The sequence below is a fragment of the Cherax quadricarinatus genome, chromosome 43, assembly GCF_038502225.1.
Source record: "Cherax quadricarinatus isolate ZL_2023a chromosome 43, ASM3850222v1, whole genome shotgun sequence".
In the NCBI taxonomy this organism is placed as follows: domain Eukaryota; kingdom Metazoa; phylum Arthropoda; class Malacostraca; order Decapoda; family Parastacidae; genus Cherax; species Cherax quadricarinatus.
This window is the reverse complement of record NC_091334.1, coordinates 24,006,149-24,024,476: the sequence shown is the minus strand read 5'-3', so window position 1 is coordinate 24,024,476 and position 18,328 is coordinate 24,006,149. Positions and strand designations below refer to the sequence as shown.

The 18,328-nt window shown below is 40.7% G+C and overlaps 1 long non-coding RNA gene across 1 annotated transcript in view; it reads right to left on the bottom strand.

The window, feature by feature from the left end:
* Nucleotides 1–355: 355 nt before the first annotated feature.
* LOC128694088 (uncharacterized) overlaps nt 356–18,328 on the bottom strand; it is a 170,371-nt gene continuing 152,398 nt past the window's right edge. Inside the window, exons 3-4 of the long non-coding RNA XR_011393091.1 lie at nt 4,544–4,704; nt 356–1,282 (exon numbers count right to left, since the gene is read on the bottom strand). This is a non-coding gene — a long non-coding RNA (uncharacterized lncRNA). The remainder of the gene's footprint in view (nt 1,283–4,543; nt 4,705–18,328) is intronic.

The following is an 18,328-nucleotide window of genomic DNA, read 5'->3' as shown; positions in this document are numbered from 1 at the left end:
TCTTGGTATAAGAATACGGGTTGAACATAAGTACAACACCATGTATCAAGATTCCTTTATCAGCATCAAGGTACCCACCCATGAAAGGTAAAACACTAGTCTTAGTAGTGCACACGGTTAGCTCTCAATCATTTGTTTCATTCATTTCAAAGCCTGTTAAATATTGATATTGTGAAAAATTATGTGGATGAATTTTTAAAAGTGCAATCTTAAATTAACCTTTCACTCACATAACTGGGTAGAACTCTGGCACATCTAAAACAGATTATACTTACTGATGTACCTTGGAGACATGCGAGAGTTTAGAAACGAGAGGTCACCATATTATCCCAGCTCCCCAACTCATGTCTCGACCTTAAAATTTACGTGAACATATAGTTCCTGAATACTGATTAATAAAAGAATTTAAAACCTAGCTTATTTAATATATTTGTGGAATGTATATCTGTAACTCTAGACATTTCTTGTGTATTAACTATACAACGCAGTGCTTAAGTTACATTGTGGTATATCCTAACGCCTCCCTATAGGTAGGTACACAAGTATTGGCCAATAACTAGCTACCTTACCTGTTGTGCGAGACTTAAAGTCACACCGGGAGGAGAACATAAATTATTCACTCATTTCATGATCCCCAATTCTTGCCGATACACCCTCCATCGGCCTCGATTACCCACGTTCAAATTCTGATACAATTCCCAGTTATTGTATACGTTCCGCCATTGTCGATTCCTTCCCCGTCACTAAACGTTCAATCTTTTACACATACATCTGTTTATAAAGATATTTCCTGGTGTGCAACACATTTTCCTTATAAGAATATTAATTTACTCTAAATTACAACTATTTTCCCTCACTTAACTCCTTACAGGATTTATGGAAATTATAGATAATATAGGTTCTCATGTGACTTAATACTTTTCAAAAAGTCGCACTAAAGATACACACCTACACAATTTCAAACATTATTATCCCCATCAATTCTTACTCACAGGAAAATTATCAAAATTTTCCACAGATATCAATGATGCAAGTTGCAGGTGTTTTCCACATTCTTCATTTTTTCTCCAATATTTTACTCTTAAAAAGTGTTGTTTTTAATTCCTAGACTGTTTATTTTCCTTTTTTTATTTTCTCTTTCCGTCTTTTCCTCTGTTCTGTGTAACTTGATGTCTGTGCCAGAAATTTCTCTATTATTCCGAGGGTTTTCAAGCTTACGACTTTTTCCAATATTTATATGTTTTTCCCTGAAGCCACACGATCCTCGTGACAGTTATTCAATCTGCAATGTAAATAATTAAATACTTGAACATCTTTTAAACTTCCCACTGATACAGTCATCAGCCTGCAATGTAAACAAAGACTTAGATGTATATAATAAGGCATTTTAAAAGTCAAGAAGATTGAATTCTAAGTGCACACAATATTTCTGAGCTGAAATCGTGTGAGAGGTGCGCAGATAAACGATTGTTGACGGCAGCTCTTGTGTGATAAAACGTTCACCTTAGACCTTTAGCTCGACTGTCATATACAACTATTTTAAGAGGCAGTAAAATACGTGTTTTGGGAGGAGAGTCTGCATAATATGGCTGGATAAATGTGTATGCTTCTGGGAAGCTGTTTCTTTATTGTCGTGCTTGAGTCTTCCTTTGTTTTTCTTCCCTCTCTTTGTCTTTCCTCGTCACTTTGATAATTCATGCTTCAGTCCAGTTTGTCTCTGATGTGTTCGAGAAGGGTTAGTTAAACAGAAGGAACAATTATATCGTAAAGAACCAAGAGCTAATGATACCATGTATATTAATATTTACTAATATTTTCTTTAATATTTCATCGCTGCTGTGTGTGTGTTCCGCTGTAAAGAGTCTGACAGCAGGAGTCAGATGCTGCTATCATAGTGTCCTGAGTAGAAACCTTCCTGCTACGTAAAATAGTTTGTTCAAAGTGTAGCAGTGTTGTTTGATGACGATAATAACTTGCCTAACCTCTTGCCAGTCAAAAGATTTTTGTTTCCCTTTTAAATCAAGAGCTCTATTAATACTTCGTACAGTCTCTTCGTAACATTTATCAGCATTAAAATTCACCTCTTATAAATAATAAAACTGTTAGTAATAACGTTCTGCGCACATTCTATGTTGAGAATATTATTTAATAAACAAAAAGACGCAAAGAAAAGTTGGTTGGTGAAAATTTATCGTAAGTTTTTACCAATAAACTTTGAATATTTTCATCAATATGCTTTTTAAAATCTCAGTGAATAGTAATAGAACAAATATTATAATTTTTCTTTGAAAGATCAAATAATTCCAACAGCAGAATATGATTCTGTGAACTTTGTATAATTCGAAGGATTGATTATTCAAATAACAGGATAATATTAGTTAACAGTAAAACGGAATTGACCATAAACGTCACATTCACTTCTGCATCAAACAAGGAGGAAACGGGTTCTGAAAATCGTGAAGCTCTGCACCAACTCCTTTTCTCAGTTGTTAGGTAAGACACATATGCAACAGTTAGGTATCTTTATTTCGAAACGTTTCGCCTACACAGTAGGCTTCTTCAGTCGAGTACAGAAAAGTTGATAGAAGCAGAAGATACTATCAACTTTTCTGTACTCGACTGAAGAAGCCTACTGTGTAGGCGAAACGTTTCGAAATAAAGATACCTAACTGTTGCATATGTGTCTTACCTAACAACCTGTCGGTATTTTATACCATTTTAATGTCCTTTTCTCAGTTCTGAAGAAAACTGGAAAGGAAATGCCAGTTTTTCGTTTATGGAGGAATAACACACGCTTTGACAATCTATTTGCTCTCTTAGTATCTGTAACCTAAAACAATTTGGAAAAAAAAGTTCTTGGATTTCTAGTTAAATTTAGCTATTGTCGTGTTTACGAGAGAAGTATTAATATGAAGTACAAAACATGTACGCCGAATAAGCTATTATCTGAATGATTATAGCAATACACTTCATTTTAATTATCAGAAGCCATCACCACTACCATCATTCTTTTCTCAGAGGGGAATTCCTTCAATGGAATTGCCAGTAATGTAGTATAATCATTATTCACCATTCCTTCAAAATTTGATAAATCATTATACATGGCTTAAGCCTGTTATTTACTTTATTCTGTCAGCATGCAGGTCTGATTATGTTTTATGGTATATTTAAGTTATTTGATATTCCCGTAAGTTGTAAGAATCTTTATCATTTTTGCAGCTTTGCATAATAAATACATTTCTAACTGAGATACATTGTGTTGCCGAGTATTATAAAAAATATTACTAAAATGACGGTTTTCTGTTAGGTAAGATTACTTGAGTCTGTTGAATGACTCGATGATAGTTAACTACCGGTGTTAGTCGTCAAGTGATAATAGTCACTTTCTATTTGGAGTCACCTGCTGGGGAAATCACCTGCGTACATAAGTCACCTAATGAGGCTAGTTACATGTTGGACTGAGTTATCTGCTAAGATTAGTCTCCTGCTAGGAGGAGTCAACTACTAAGATGAGTCATCTGCTGAGATTAATCACTTGCTGCCAAGTCATCAATAGGTATATGAAGCTCTTGGCCACTTAAAAATACATCGTTCTTGCATTAACTGATGCACATAATTCCGTCTAATAATACTAAGTTATTGATTCAGTTGTATAACCTTTTTCAGTTTAATAAGTGAAGTTCCTTCGACCGAAAAGTCCCCTCACTAAATATCCTAGTACTTATACGCTCCCTATTTTAATATGACTTAATCAAGCTTTACTCAGAATAAAACACTGTCTAAATACAGGATACAGAATTGCTCTGCACCCAAGTGTTTTTCTTCCAACACTCTCATGGATTTTAATCCTTAAATACAGAAAATATAGTTTTAGTTCCATGCTAAGTAAAAGGACACAAATGCAACTAATGTGACATTTTATTGTGGCAACGTTTCGCCCTCCAGGAGCTTTGTCAAGCCGTTACAAACAATACAAGCACATAACATGTAAAAGTTCCCTGCTAGCAAAACGTTACATAAATATAACTTAGAATATTGCTCATATATCTATTTACCTACCATTCTAGCTAGTTGAAAAACAAAAGAAATTGTCAATCCTTTCCGTCTATCAGGTTGGGATAAGTTACAGAAACACTAAGATGGTCACAACACCAGCATTCCAGTGTTCGACCCCCCAAAAAATATATACATGTTATGTATCTTACACTTCAATATATAGAACACTCACATAAGACACTTTTTACGCTAACATACAACATATGTGTCACATTCCATGTAAACAAGTCTGTTACAAACTTACCTGTAACGCCTTTATCACATACTCGCATGCATCTATTATTCACGCGTAAAACATCTTCCACGCACCTGTACCAGATCTGTCACATTCTCACATAGAACACGTTTCTCACATTCAACTATAAAACCTTTGTTATACTCACAGATATCTGTCACACACCTGTAACACGTGTCATAAATTCACATATAAAGCATTTGTTACATTACAGATGCTTTATATAAAAAGAGGAAGGGTTGCTGGACTTACCAATTATTACTTTGTTTCCCCTCTCTGGCCTGGAAGGAAGGTGCGCTAGAACAGAGAGTTGTTGATTCTGGAGGTGAGAAGTCTTAATTTCTACCCCTTCCACAGTGTTCCTTCCTTCTCTTCCTTTTTTACTGTCCCTCTTTCTCTCGCTCCCCACCATCCTAAAGAAAAGATGGGCACGTGTGAATTGGGGTGAAGGTAGTGTTGTCAGCTGAGAAACATTTCTCTCTCTCTCTCACATACACTTTTTTTTACACAATGTTTTACAAGGTTAGGTAGAGTTGTCAGTTGAGAAACATTGCTCTCTGTGTCGTGCGAATAAGCCGAACTGGTGAGTTTGGTCTAAAAAGCAAGGATATTCTTGCTGAGCATGTGTGAGATACACCCAAAAGCTGTTAGTTTCTTGGCTGCCTTCGTTGCAAGATTTGCCACGTGATTCTTTATAGATATTATGTACTCTAAATTCATACCTAGTGTTTCCACTTCATCTTAGGGCTCTAACGCTCTTCCATTACGTCTGCCTATAAGCCATCAACATTTCTGTTTTCTCAGAAACAAATGTAATCTACCATTTTTTCTACAGGTCAATGTGCAGCCTGGTGAATGATGTGCTTTACAGCAGGTGGCATTTCCTCTCTTGCATAATAAAATACTATGAGGTGATGTAGGTCGAAGACATAGAAAAGACTGATTCAGGTAGCAAGAAGCAATATGAACCTGAATCTCAAAAGCATCATATCACTTTGAGCTCATACCTATGAAGTGTTATCTTCTCGAAATTATTAAGCGGACTAATCGTTTTCCTCGGTCTCCATAAGGTAACGAACCACCGCATAATCATGTAAAAGCAGATGGCTCTGCATGTTTTGTTTTTTTATCCTCTCTGAGAAATGAAGCACACTTGTCAAATGCTGAACAGGATACAGCAGGATACCCTTCAGGTATAATAACCGTCGCTTATCCCTCCTTAGTCTGAAATAAGTGGATAGTACATGGTCAAATTTTCCACAATAAACCATACCATGGTTGGGGTTAGAACCCGCGATCAGTCATAAAACTACAAACCGACGCGTTAGCCACTGGGCCAGGTAACCACAATAAGATTCATCCAACTAGGTATATTTATACACCATAGGAAGGTTAGCATATGCACCACTGGATGAATCTTATTGTGGCTAGCTGGCCCAGTGGTTAATGCGTCGGTCTGGAGTTTTATGATTCTCTGATCGCGGGTTCTAACCTCGCCCGTGGTAAGGTTTGTTTGCAATCGTGTCATTACGATTTCGTGAGTCATATTCCCACAATAGTAACACTGAGAATTTCGAAAACATCGTCGGTATTATGTAACTTGTGTAGGAGGGAGAGAGGTTGTTGCAAGGAAGCCTTGGTAAGTGGAAGCATTATACCTTCGTATGTGGATCAGGATTCCGAGAACCCTGAGGTACAACACCATTACCTGAATATCCTTTAGGCGAGGGATTACAGAATCTGTGATACAAATATCAGGTGAGGGAGTATTAATGGCAGTGAAGTGCGCCACACACATGTCAAGTCACCTCTCCCGCCTCTGCAACTAAAACAACCTTCTTTTCAAGAATTATGGAATGGACTGGGTATTACCTGGAGAGAGTTTCGGAGGTCAATACCCCCGCGGCCCGGTCTGAGACCAGGCACACACTTTTATATTCAAGTACTATTAAATCAAACAACTATCCACAACATTTACAACCCACCACCAGTGAATTACATCAGTCTTTTACCTCTATCATGAAGTGAAGAATAACAGAACACACAAACATTTACTTGTTGGTTTTTTGTATACTTTGAATATAAAATCATATCTGAATTCAATTATAACTAAAAAAATGTGTCTGAAATAAGCCAGAAAATATTTATGTATAATAATGCAAAATAGTACATGAAAACTACAGTATAGCAGAAAAGAAATAATTCATGCAATTAAAGTTATGAATATAATGGGTAATCTACGTATCCTTATTATCAGTTAAACTCAGAAAAGGCAAAAACGTGTTATTCGCAAAAATTACATTATAATAAGAGTCTTTGGTGACAAATCGTGAGAATTTTTTCGGAATTAAATTAACTTGTTAATTATTGATAAGGAATTGGAGAAATGGATGGTAAAAGAGAGAATCAGATTACATGAATTGGGTCTGAAGAAATAATCATTTTTAAGTTGTTGGAGGATCCAGGAGTACTAAGGAAATATGTGAGGCAGTGAAAGCACTGAAATGGTACAATTTTCATGCCCTCGGTCAGACGAGGGACTTCAGAAGAAGCAATCACCTTACCACATAGATACTGGAGCTCGCAATATTCCCTAAAATGGATAGGTGAGGTCTCACGGGAACAACGGCATTGAAAAGGCTTTCGGTGAAATTTTAGTATAATTTGACTATTATTTAAAGAATTTTAGTGACGTCTGTCTGCGATGTGTATTATGATTTATATATTATACCTGACAAAAGAAAAAAAACACGATTCTTCAGAAGAATGCTTATATAATATTTAGCTGAGATTCGTTCATCTTATCTTGCGAAGGGAGAGAGGTATTATCTTGCGAAGGGAGAGAGGTATTATCTTGCGAAGGGAGAGAGGTATTATCTTGCGAAGGAGAGAGAGAGGTATTATCTTGCGAAGGAGAGAGAGAGGTATTATGTTGCGAAGGAGAGAGAGAGGTATTATCTTGCGAAGGAGAGAGAGAGGTATTATGTTGCGAAGGAGAGAGAGAGGTATTATCTTGCGAAGGTATTATGTTGCGAAGGAGAGAGAGAGGTATTATGTTGCGAAGGAGAGAGAGAGGTATTATCTTGCGAAGGAGAGAGAGAGGTATTATCTTGCAAAGGGAGAGAGAGAGAGGTATTATCTTGCGAAGGGGGAGAGAGAGGTATTAACTTGCGAAGGGAGAGAGGTATTATCTTGCGAAGGGAGAGAGAGAGGTACTATCTTGCGAAGGGAGAGAGAGAGGTATTATCTTGCGATGGGAGAGAGAGAGGTATTTTCTTGCGATGGGAGAGAGAGAGGTATTATGTTGCGATGAGAGGTATTATCTTGCGAAGGGAGAGAGACGTATTATCTTGCGAAGGGAGAGAGAGGTATTATCTTGCGAAGGGAGAGAGAGAGGTATTATCTTGCGATGGGAGAGAGAGAGGGATTATCTTGCGAAGGGAGAGAGAAAGGTATTATCTTGCGATGGGAGAGAGAGAGATATTATCTTGCGATGAGAGAGGTATTATCTTGCGAAGGGAGAGAGAGGTATTATCTAGCAAACGGAGAGAGAGGTATTATCTTGCGAAGGGAGAGGTATTATCTTGCGAAGGGAGAGAGAGGTATTATCTTGCGAAGGGAGAGGTATTATCTTGCGAAGGAGAGAGAGAGGTATTATCTTGCGAAGGGAGAGAGAGAGAGGTATTATCTTGCGAAGGGAGAGAGAGAGGTATTAACTTGCGAAGGGAGAGAGGTATTATCTTGCGAAGGGAGAGAGGTATTATCTTGCGGAGAGGTATTATCTTGCGAAGGGAGAGAGGTATTATCTTGCGAAGTGAGAGGGAGAGGTACTATCTTGCGAAGGGAGAGAGAGAGGTATTATCTTGCGATGGGAGAGAGAGAGGTATTATCTTGCGATGAGAGGTATTATCTTGCGAAGGGAGAGAGAGGTATTATCTTGCGAAGGGAGAGAGAGGTATTATCTTGCGAAGGGAGAGAGAGAGGTATTATCTTGCGATGGGAGAGAGAGAGGGATTATCTTGCGAAGGGAGAGAGAAAGGTATTATCTTGCGATGGGAGAGAGAGAGATATTATCTTGCGATGAGAGAGGTATTATCTTGCGAAGGGAGAGAGAGGTATTATCTAGCGAACGGAGAGAGAGGTATTATCTTGCGAAGGGAGAGGTATTATCTTGCGAAGGGAGAGAGAGGTATTATCTTGCGAAGGGAGAGGTATTATCTTGCGAAGGGAGAGGTATTATCTTGTGAAGGGAGAGGTATTATCTTGCGAAGGGAGAGGTTATGTCTTGCGAAGGGAGAGGTATTATCTTGCGAAGGGAGAGGTATTATCTTCCGAAGGGAGAGGTATTATCTTGCGAAGGGAGAGGTATTATCTTGCGAAGAGAGGGGTATTATCTTGCGAAGGGAGAGAGAGGTATTATCTTGCGAAGGGAGAGAGAGGTATTATCTTGCGAAGGGAGAGAGAGGTATTATCTTGCGAAGGGAGAGAGAGGTATTATCTTGCGAAGGGAGAGAGAGGTATTATCTTGCGAAGGGAGAGGTATTATCTTGCGAAGGGAGAGGTATTATCTTGCGAAGGGAGAGAAAGGTATTACCTTGCAAAGGGAGAGAGAGGTATTATCTTGCGAAGGGAGAGAGAGGTATTATCTTGCAAAGGGAGAGAGAGGTATTATCTTGCGAAGGGAGAGAGAGGTATTATCTTGCGAAGGGAGAGAGAGGTATTATCTTGTGATGAATGGTTTTGAAAACCGACAAGTTGAAGAATTGAGACACTTATGCAACACATGGGAATCTTTATTGAAGAAACGTTTCGCCACACAGTGGCTTCATCAGTCCAATACAAAGTAGAAGTGGGTAAGGAGAGTAGAAGTTCGAGGTAATCAGTCCCTCAACCTGGATTCGATGTGTTCAGTCCAGTGATGGACTGAACACATCGAATCCAGGTTGAGGGACTGATTACCTCGAACTTCTACTCTCCTTACCCACTTCTACTTTGTATTGGACTGATGAAGCCACTGTGTGGCGAAACGTTTCTTCAATAAAGATTCCCATGTGTTGCATAAGTGTCTCAATTCTTCAGGTATTATCTTGCAGAGGGAGAGAGAGGTATTATCTTGCGGAGGGAGAGAGAGGTATTATCTTGCGGAGGGAGAGAGAGGTATTATCTTGCGAAGGGAGAGAGAGGTATTATCTTGCGAAGGGAGAGAGAGGTATTATCTTGCGAAGGGAGAGAGAGGTATTATCTTGCTTAACGAGCGTTAGCCACTGGGCAGGTAACTTCAAAAGATTCATCCAACAGGTATATTTATCACATAGGGAAGAGTTAGATATCATCACTGGATGAATCTTATTGTCAGCGGAGCAGGAGTTATCTAGTCGGTCTGGAGTATGATTCTCGATCGGGTTTACTACTCGCCAGGTAGAGGTTTTTTGCGAAGTGAGATATTATCTTTGCGTGAGGTCATATTCTCAATAGGAACATAGTTTGTGAAACACGTCGGTATTATGTAACTTGGTAAGGGAGAGGTTTGTTTGCAGGAAGCTGGAGTGGAAGCATTATACTTCAGTATGTGGATCAGATTCAAACTCCTGAGGTACAACACCATTACCTGAATATCCTTAGCGAAGGATTCAGAATCTGTGACAATATGGAGGGGTATTATTGGAAGTGCGCCACACAAGTAATCACCTCTCGCCTCGAACGTAAAACAACTCTTCTTGCAAGAATTGTGGAATGGACTGGGTATTTATCTTGCGATGGGAGAGAGAGAGGGATTATCTTGCGAAGGGAGAGAGAGGTATTATCTTGCGAAGGGAGAGAGAGGTATTATCTTGCGAAGGGAGAGGTATTATCTTGCGAAGGGAGAGGTATTATCTTGCGAAGGGAGAGAGAGGTATTATCTTGCGAAGGGAGAGAGAGGTATTATCTTGCGAAGGGAGAGAGAGGTATTATCTTGCGAAGGGAGAGGTATTATCTTGCGAAGGGAGAGGTATTATCTTGCGAAGGGAGAGAGAGGTATTACCTTGCGAAGGGAGAGAGAGGTATTATCTTGGGAAGGGAGAGAGAGGTATTATCTTGCAAAGGGAGAGAGAGAGGTATTATCTTGCGAAGGGAGAGAGAGGTATTATCTTGCGAAGGGAGAGAGAGGTATTATCTTGTGATGAATGGTTTTGAAAACCGACAAGTTGAAGAAGTGAGACACTTATGCAACACATGGGAATCTTTACTGAAGAAACGTTTCGCCACACAGTGGCTTCATCAGTCCAATACAAAGTAGAAGTGGGTAAGGAGAGTAGAAGTTCGAGGTAATCAGTCCCTCAACCTGGATTCGATGTGTTCAGTCCAGTGATAGACTGAACACATCGAATCCAGGTTGAGGGACTGATTACCTCGAACTTCTACTCTCCTTACCCACTTCTACTTTGTATTGGACTGATGAAGCCACTGTGTGGCGAAACGTTTCTTCAATAAAGATTCCCATGTGTTGCATAAGTGTCTCAATTCTTCAGGTATTATCTTGCAGAGGGAGAGAGAGGTATTATCTTGCGGAGGGAGAGAGAGGTATTATCTTGCGGAGGGAGAGAGAGGTATTATCTTGCGAAGGGAGAGAGAGGTATTATCTTGCGAAGGGAGAGAGAGGTATTATCTTGCGAAGGGAGAGAGAGGTATTATCTTGCGAAGGGAGAGAGAGGTATTATCTTGCGGAGGGAGAGATATTATCCTGCGGAGGGAGAGAGAGGTATTATCTTGCGAAGGGAGAGGTATTATCTTGCGAAGGGAGAGAGAGGTATTATCTTGCGAATGAAGAGAGAGGTATTATCTTGCGGAGGGAGAGGTATTATCTTGCGGAGAGAGAGAGAGGTATTATCTTGCGGAGGGAGAGAGAGGTATTATCTTGCAGAGGGAGAGAGAGGTATTATCTTGCGGAGGGAGAGAGAGGTATTATCTTGCGAAGGGAGAGGTATTATCTTGCGGAGGGAGAGGTATTATCTTGCGGAGGGAGAGAGAGGTATTATCTTGCAGAGGGAGAGGTATTATCTTGCGGAGAGTGAGAGAGGTATTATCTTGCGGAGGGAGAGGTATTATCTTGCGGAGGGAGAGAGAGGTATTATCTTGCGGAGGGAGAGAGAGGTATTATCTTGCGGAGGGAGAGGTATTATCTTGCAGAGGGAGAGGTATTATCTTGCGGAGGGAGAGAGAGGTATTATCTTGCAGAGGGAGAGGTATTATCTTGCGGAGGGAGAGAGAGGTATTATCTTGCGGAGGGAGAGGTATTATCTTGCGGAGGGAGAGGTATTATCTTGCGGAGGGAGAGAGAGGTATTATCTTGCGGAGGGAGAGAGAGGTATTATCTTGCGGAGGGAGAGGTATTATCTTGCGGAGGGAGAGGTATTATCTTGCGGAGGGAGAGAGAGGTATTATCTTACGGAGGGAGAGAGAGGTATTATCTTGCGGAGGGAGAGGTATTATCTTGCGGAGGGAGAGGTATTATCTTGCGGAGGGAGAGAGAGGTATTATCTTGCGGAGGGAGAGGTATTATCTTGCGGAGGGAGAGGTATTATCTTGCGGAGGGAGAGAGAAGTATTATCTTGCAGAGGGAGAGGTATTATCTTGCGGAGGGAGAGGTATTATCTTGCGGAGGGAGAGAGAGGTATTATCTTGCGGAGGGAGAGGTATTATCTTGCGGAGGGAGAGGTATTATCTTGCGGAGGGAGAGGTATTATCTTGCGGAGGGAGAGGTATTATCTTGCGGAGGGAGAGGTATTATCTTGCGGAGGGAGAGGTATTATCTTGCGGAGGGAGAGGTATTATCTTGCGGAGGGAGAGGTATTATCTTGCGGAGGGAGAGGTATTATCTTGCGGAGGGAGAGAGAGGTATTATCTTGCGAAGGGAGAGAGAGGTATTATCTTGCGGAGGGAGAGGTATTATCTTGCGGAGGGAGAGGTATTATCTTGCGGAGGGAGAGAGAGGTATTATCTTGCGGAGGGAGAGGTATTATCTTGCGGAGGGAGAGAGAGGTATTATCTTGCGAAGGGAGAGAGAGGTATTATCTTGCGGAGGGAGAGAGAGGTATTATCTTGCGGAGGGAGAGGTATTATCTTGCGGAGGGAGAGGTATTATCTTGCGGAGGGAGAGGTATTATCTTGCGGAGGGAGAGGTATTATCTTGCGGAGGGAGAGGTATTATCTTGCGGAGGGAGAGGTATTATCTTGCGGAGGGAGAGGTATTATCTTGCGGAGAGAGAGGTATTATCTTGCGGAGGGAGGGAGAGGTATTATCTTGCGGAGGGAGAGGTATTATCTTGCGGAGGGAGAGGTATTATCTTGCGGAGGGAGAGGTATTATCTTGCGGAGGGAGAGGTATTATCTTGCGGAGGGAGAGAGAGGTATTATCTTGCGGAGGGAGAGGTATTATCTTGCAGAGAGAGAGGTATTATCTTGCGGAGGGAGAGGTATTATCTTGCGGAGGGAGAGGTATTATCTTGCGGAGGGAGAGAGAGGTATTATCTTGCGGAGGGAGAGGTATTATCTTGCGGAGGGAGAGGTATTATCTTGTGGAGGGAGAGCTATTATCTTGCGGAGGGAGAGGTATTATCTTGAGGAGGGAGAGCTATTATCTTGCGGAGGGAGAGAGAGGTATTATCTTGCGGAGGGAGAGGTATTATCTTGCGGAGGGAGAGGTATTATCTTGCGGAGGGAGAGGTATTATCTTGCGGAGGGAGAGAGAGGTATTATCTTGCGGAGAGAGAGGTATTATCTTGCGGAGGGAGAGGTATTATCTTGCGGAGGGAGAGGTATTATCTTGCAGAGGGAGAGGTATTATCTTGCGGAGGGAGAGGTATTATCTTGCGGAGGGAGAGGTATTATCTTGCTTAGGGAGAGGTATTATCTTGCGGAGGGAGAGGTATTATCTTGCGGAGGGAGAGGTATTATCTTGCGGAGGGAGAGGTATTATCTTGCAGAGGGAGAGGTATTATCTTGCGGAGGGAGAGGTATTATCTTGCGGAGGGAGAGGTATTATCTTGCGGAGGGAGAGGTATTATCTTGCGGAGGGAGAGGTATTATCTTGCGGAGGGAGAGGTATTATCTTGCGGAGGGAGAGGTATTATCTTGCGGAGGGAGAGAGAGGTATTATCTTGCGGAGGGAGAGGTATTATCTTGCGGAGGGAGAGGTATTATCTTGCGGAGGGAGAGGTATTATCTTGCGGAGGGAGAGGTATTATCTTGCGGAGGGAGAGGTATTATCTTGCGGAGGGAGAGAGAGGTATTATCTTGCGGAGGGAGAGGTATTATCTTGCGGAGGGAGAGAGAGGTATTATCTTGCGGAGGGAGAGGTATTATCTTGCGGAGGGAGAGGTATTATCTTGCGGAGGGAGAGAGAGGTATTATCTTGCGGAGGGAGAGGTATTATCTTGCGGAGGGAGAGGTATTATCTTGCGGAGGGAGAGGTATTATCTTGCGGAGGGAGAGAGAGGTATTATCTTGTGGAGGGAGAGGTATTATCTTGCGGAGGGAGAGGTATTATCTTGCGGAGGGAGAGGTATTATCTTGCGGAGAGAGAGGTATTATCTTGCGGAGGGAGAGGTATTATCTTGCGGAGGGAGAGGTATTATCTTGCGGAGGGAGAGAGAGGTATTATCTTGCGGAGGGAGAGGTATTATCTTGCGGAGGGAGAGGTATTATCTTGCGGAGGGAGAGGTATTATCTTGCGGAGGGAGAGGTATTATCTTGCGGAGGGAGAGGTATTATCTTGCGGAGGGAGAGAGAGGTATTATCTTGCGGAGGGAGAGGTATTATCTTGCGGAGGGAGAGGTATTATCTTGCGGAGGGAGAGGTATTATCTTGCGGAGGGAGAGGTATTATCTTGCGGAGGGAGAGGTATTATCTTGCGGAGGGAGAGGTATTATCTTGCGGAGGGAGAAGTATCATCGGAGAAAAGGAAAAAAAAATATTTTTATAAACACCAAGCGTCAATAATCCTGAAAAATAATCATAAAGATATTTTCCTTTCTTCACTTTGATAGTAATAGTAATATTTATTAGTGGATAGAAAACATTCAATCACCCTTTACGATAGTTATACATGAATTTAGTCATGAATCTCCAGTGTCACATGTATCGAAAGGCTAAAATAAAGTTAAAATATAGGGCTTCAAAAGTGACTTGACACAGTTAACTAATATAGTTCGCAGTCAGTTGTAATCCTCCAAAGATCACCGTCACAACCATCCCACTTGAGCATTCCATTAAATGTGTTAAGAAATATCATCATGACTACTAGTGTAATAGTCTGCTAATGTCATGATTTACTATTGTTTACTAATGGTCGACTACTGTGACAAATAAATCGTCCGAAAGCGTAGTTGATCTGCTAGTGATGATGTGTGTAGCCTACAGAGTAGTGTTCTTCTAGTGTGGAATGTGGTGTACTGCAGTTTTCATGGCTGCTAGTGTTGTGGTCTACTAGTGTTATGGTCTACTAGTGCTATGGTCTACTAGTGCTATGGTCTATTAGTGCTATGATCTACTAGTGCTATGGTCTACTAGTGTTGTGGTCTACTAGTGTTGATCTCTAGTAGTGTTGCTCTCTAAAGAGTGGTGGTCAAGTCATTTGCTAATTTCGTTGACTACTAGTGATGTGGTTTACTTGTGTGGTGCTCAAGATGCAGTCTACTTGTATACTGGTCCACAATGTTGTTTTCCGCTAGCATTCATTTACCTCTCTCCCATGAATCTGAAAATACCCAGAATAATTTTGTTTTGTGATTATGATATGTAATATGCGAATAAATTTCTCTGTACAGCAGGAACTTCATAAAGATAGTTTAAATTTGATGATTTTAGAAACAAAATAACCAAACGTGTCTATGCTTTGTAAATAAAGCGAAACTGAACACTAGATATGTTTTTCTGTGACTCTTAAATATGTGGAAACATTTGGGCGTGCTTCCATAAGACACCTGCTGTTTCTATTCACCTAGCAGTAAATAGTTACCTGGGTGTTAACCGACTGGTGTGGGTTGCATCCTGGGGACAAAATTAACCTAAGTTGCCCGAAATGCCCTGCATAACCGGGGGCTTTCTATATAGTATGTCACTGACGTCGGCTATGGTCTGTATAAGTTGTATATATATTATATTAAAGATTACCCGGTATTCTCCCGGCCCGGGCCTTTTCCAAGTGGTGGCCCGGCCTTGGCTCCCTCTTTAGGGAGTGTCTGAGACCTAAGTCTCCCATGCGAGGAGGCACAAGTACCTCCTCATCTTTCTAGGCCTAGCCACAAGCTAGGCCTCTCTGGTCTGCCATCCCCGCCCCAAGGGGGCAAATGGGAATGACAGTCTTATGAGCTAAAGGCTCGGGCTCAGGCACCTACCCTACCCTAGAAGGGTTAGGCATGGTATCGATCGTATAAGTTGTATCATGTAGAATGTAGATTATCATTATTAGACAGCATATTATAATGAACAAATTAATTTCTACAATTTATTCCAGAAATGTTAAGATTTGCCTTTTTCTACTAATTATTGCTGTACATCTGTTTACCTCGTGTTAACGCTAATTCACACGTACACAGAGCAAGATATCAGTCACACATATATGGGCTAATTTGCCGGTGGTATACTAGTGTGGTCGTCGAGGTTTGTGGTAATACTATCGTTGTGGTCTACTATTGTTGTGTGGTTTACTAATGATGTAGTCAACTACTGTTGCCGTCTTGTGGTGATCTATCAATGTGATAGTATCAATGTGCTCTATCACTAACTATTCTGGGATACTATAGTGGAGCTTTTAATCTCAGCCGAGCGACTAATGCATCGCCTGAGGCTGCGGCTATAGTTTCAAACCTCACCTTCAAGCTTTCATATTCCCAGTGCATTAATGTTTTTTTTCCTGTTTGAAATATTCTCTCTCTCTTGTTACATCCATGTTTATATCTCGTCAGTTACGTTATTTCTAAGTCTCTTTATAGCCAACTCTGATATTTTCAAGTCTTCGTTGCTAATGCCATTTTCCAAGAATCTGTTACAAAACTTTATTTTTCAGGAGTGTTTTGCGACGTATTTCTTACAACAAAACAATGCCTGCAACATTTAAAAGTTACTTAATTTATAGAAAAAATAAAATTCGACTTATTTTCTAGGATTTTTCGAGGTTTCTTAAATGAAATTGTTGAAAATCGTCAAGCGGCTCTGATATTCTCATGATTTTCAACATTAATGTAAGTGTGACTTGACAAACCATAGATCAAAACAGTGAGTTGCACGACGAATAATTATAGCGATGAGAAGACTGGCTGCATCAATAGTCAACAGATCGGTGCAGAGACCAAACGGATTCGTAAGACTGATGTAACATGAAATTTGGATTTAAAAAGCAATTCACACACCAGGAGGATCAATACAGTTCTTAGAGAAGCGAGAAGCAGAGCCAAAAGATTAGTTAATGAAACATGTGCATCAATGATGTTAAGGTATTAGGAATTAGGAAAGTCAGCAAAGTTATGTTTAAAACACTTGGCTCAGTAAAGTCGGAAAAATAATGAGCACTTCTAAAAACGGACCAGCTGAATCAGTAGACACAGTTGACAAATTGATCTGTAATGTCCGTGAATCAGTCTATATGAGCAAATTGAAATACAGGGTGCATTGTGGAAAACTTGGCAATAAAATACCAACAGCAGACTACAGAGGCCACTTTATTGCACACTGGACACCACAGTTTACTGCCCATCTAAAACTCTTCTTTATTTGGCGTTTAACTAAGGCTGCCTTCTCAAGAATAACAAGGTAGATAGGTAGTAAGATTTAAATCACACTAACTCTCTATGTCATTCAGGATACAATGAACTGTTTATTAAAATCAAGGTTTGTGTAAATCCACTAAAAAGTATACATCTTTTATATATTGCGAGAGAGCGCCGTAGGAACACAGCGAGGCTTACATTGTCTAAGGACATTACAGCTCGCGTAATATAGACTTTTCAGGTCTACAGTCAAGATTTTCTGTTCACAAAGTTTTTTTTGTTTAATACATTTTAGTCTGCACCTGTATCCTTCACCCACAACTTTCTTAAGTGCTGCTTCTTGCTCTGCGAATCTTCTCGTTTCAGCCTCTTACTGTTTTGTACACCTTACTTTGGGAAATATACCAACAAGCCATAGCGGGCATTCATGGTTTATCCCGTCAAACAAAATAACTATAATCATTGTATTACAGTACAATCGGATATAATCGGGGCCAACGAATGCAATCAGCTTATACTAGAGCTGAATATTATCGGCCGTCTATAACAGTGATATTCACTAATGAACAGCGAGATGCTGTACACTAAAGTTATTGGTAGTGCAGAGTTAAGCAGAGTGGGAACCTGGAAACGGAAAGTTGGAGCAGTATGCTAACGCTGGTAAGGAAATACAGTTATTTCATCGGCGTTTAATGCTTAACGAATAGTAGGTGAAGCCCCGACGAGGACTGGCCCTTCAGGGTAGGACGGGAGAAGTACCGGTTGCCTGTGGGGATGGCAGGAATGAGAACAACCCAGGGTGAGGTGGGCTGGCCCAAGCAAGACGAACATGTCACCCGCAGGTGACAGCACTGGCACTGAGGGCGATGATTAAGGAAGGACACAATTTAGCCGCCAACGACACACACAACAGCAACAAGGGGCGACATCCTCTTAGAAATAGTAAAAGTTAAACACAAACCTTAGGGGAAAGTCGAATTAATATTAAAATATAAGCGACATTAAACTGCACACTAACTTATATATACACTGCATTTTCGTAGAAATATGAGAACATTCATAAAATTAATTTTCTGGACAAATTATAGGTCACATGCTTAGTCATCTAAAACTGATATCATATACGATCAAACAGCTGAAATGAGTAATTACGATAACTAATTATAGTCAGTGATTATAATTTGCCAACATCAAAATTAAGAGAGATTTTTTACTAGTTCTGACCAGAAATTATTCATGACATTATTTAAAAGTGTGTTTTATCAGCTGGTTGATTGATGAGATCACAAGA